We start from the raw sequence: 2,646 nt of genomic DNA, 5'->3' as shown, positions 1-2,646 counted from the left end.
TATTCAATATGGATGCCATAAAGAACAGCCATTCTTCCACTCTGTTTTAATGGATGCCATTTCCTGGGGCCTCTCCACAGCCATGGATGGCTGAACCCATTCTACAGAGGAGGAAAACTAAGAACAAGAAGCAAAGTGTTCCGTCTTTGGGATTCTCGTGCTATAACTCTTCCCGAACATAATCAGATGGGAATGTACAATAAACTGTAAGCCGCAAGAGGACAGGGACATGGCTTTGGTTTCTATGATGGACTCCTAGAGCCCAGCACAGTGTTTTAGCTGGTGCTTCATAAGTAGTCGTGGAATGAGCGAATATAAATCCACCAGTTTCCATAACACAGAAAACGAATTCATTCTCTCTCTCCCTCTCTCCCTCTCTCCCTCTCTATCTCTCTATCTTAAACTCAGGTCTGTTTTCCTGTGTTTTCTCTATAGCTCCAGCTACGTGGGAAGGAAATTAGGATTAAATCAGATTTCTGGCTTTTCTCCCAAAATAAAGCAAAATAACAAAATGTAATGTGAACAGGGAAAAACCATGACCATGGGAATACCGAAACAGCCACACTGGTTGTTTTCTAGCTGGGGAGAAGGAACTTCAGAGAATTTGATTCAGCACAGTTGCAGCCAGCATTCATAAAACACCAGCCGTGCCCTCCCATTTGCTGGAAATGATTAGGAGAGAAAATGAATTCCCAGGAGGAAAGGATTTTCTAGGGTATTGGAGGAGGAGTGTTGAATCCAACCCAGAGAACCCTTTGAGAATATGGAGCCACCTGGACACACTGATTAACTCTCTTTGCCAGGCGCCCAGCAGGTAAACAGGGCACCCATGGTACCTGTTCTTAATTGCTCCCACCTGGACTTGAAGTTGGACATGAACTTTGGGGTCTGACTTAGGGAATTCTGTTTCTCACTTATGTTTTCTTTATTTGGTGATAAGGCTAGGACGGCCATGGGGATGGTAAAGGGAGTCTAGCGTTTGAGAGAACAGGTTGATTGGGACGTCCCCATGCTCTTTATAATTAACCAGAAGTGGCCTGCATGCGTTATTAGATTCACTGGGTTCTCATCTTTGGGGTATCCCCCCCATGGCCAGTGCCAACCTCATAGACCTCAACCTAACCAGTAGACCTTTCTCCATGGATTTCCCCTAACAACATGCTCATCTGGAAAGATCCTTCAGCTTGAAGGTCACTTACTCAGAGAGGCCTTCCCTAACTGCCTCATCTAAAGGTGCTGCAGCCACACCAGGCAGTCACGCTCTATGACATCACTCTATGACATCTCCCTGTTGTATCGAGCTCTGTGACTGTCAACAGTCACACCATAGGCTGTTCTTTGTTGACTCATGAGTCCCTTGGTCTCCCCCAACTAGGCCGCCAGCCTAGTTGGATGCTGTCTGGCTAGTTCATTCTGGATCCCCAGCCCCAGAGGCTGCTAGACCCACAGTTGGCACTGAGTTAGAGCCTATGAAAAGGATGAATAATAACAACTTATATTAACTGCCTGCTAATTGTGTGTGAGGCATGCCTCTTAGCTTTTCTCATAGATTAAGTCGTTGACTCTTCGCAATATCGTGAGGTATGCTGTTCCCTCTGCCTGGAACGCTTCCCCTCTGCCTCAGAAATTCTCAGAACTCACACTCCCTTTTCATTCAGGTCTCTGCTCAATTCAAAGAGGCCTTCCCTGACCCCCTTCCCTAAAGTAGCACCTTCTCATTCCTTACCCTGATGTTAGAGATTGAACTGTGACCCCCCAAAAAGATTGACATTCTAACCCCACCCCCAGTAGCTCGGAATGTGGCCTTATTTGTAAATAAATGCCTTTACGGAGGGAGGTAATCAAGCTAAAATAGGGTCATGGGATGGGCCCGACTCCACTATGAAATTCGGACACAGAGACGGACGGGCACAGAGGGAAGACACACCGGGAAAAGGCCTGGTGACGCTGGAGGGCAGGAGCGAAGCATCTGCGAACCAGGGCGCCGTGGATTGCCGCAAACCGCCGGAAGCTGGAGGAGGCGAGCACTCTCCCGCGCCCGCTTCAGAGGAGCCCGCCCCTGCCCGCACCTCGGTTTTGGACTTCAGGTCTCCAGAACCGCGCGACAATAAACCTGATGTCTTGCTGTACTGGAAAGCCGATAGATCTGCCTTGTTTTTCTCCCTTGCTCTGATCACCACCTGCCATTGCATGTATTTTTCATGTATGTATCCGCAGCACCCACACTGGCATACAAGTCTCAGGACGCCAAGGCCTTGCTTGCATCACGCATCTGTTACAAGGCCTGGTGTTTATTTGTTCTTTCGAGAACTATTTATTGAGTGCCTACCATGTGCCTGTGCCAGGTCCTGCTGTAAATGCTGGGGAGACAGCTGTGAATGCAAACAGATAAAAATCCTTAGCTCTTTGAAGTTTACATTCTATTAAGAAGAGACAGATGATAGACAAGAAACGATGATGAGTGCTATGGAGAAAAATATGACAGGAAGGGAGATGGGGAGTTTGGTATGGGCAGCAGTGATAATCAGGGTGGACAGAGGCCACAGTAAGGAGGTGACAGTTAAGTCGAGGCTTGAACAAGGTGAGGCATGGGAATGTCATGGGTAGGCCAATGGTTCCCAACCTGGGCGATTTTGCCCCCAGGGG

This window comes from Pteropus vampyrus, unplaced genomic scaffold (assembly GCF_000151845.1).
Source record: "Pteropus vampyrus isolate Shadow unplaced genomic scaffold, Pvam_2.0 Scaffold147, whole genome shotgun sequence".
NCBI lineage: Eukaryota > Metazoa > Chordata > Mammalia > Chiroptera > Pteropodidae > Pteropus > Pteropus vampyrus.
Note: the sequence above shows the minus strand (reverse complement) of the source record.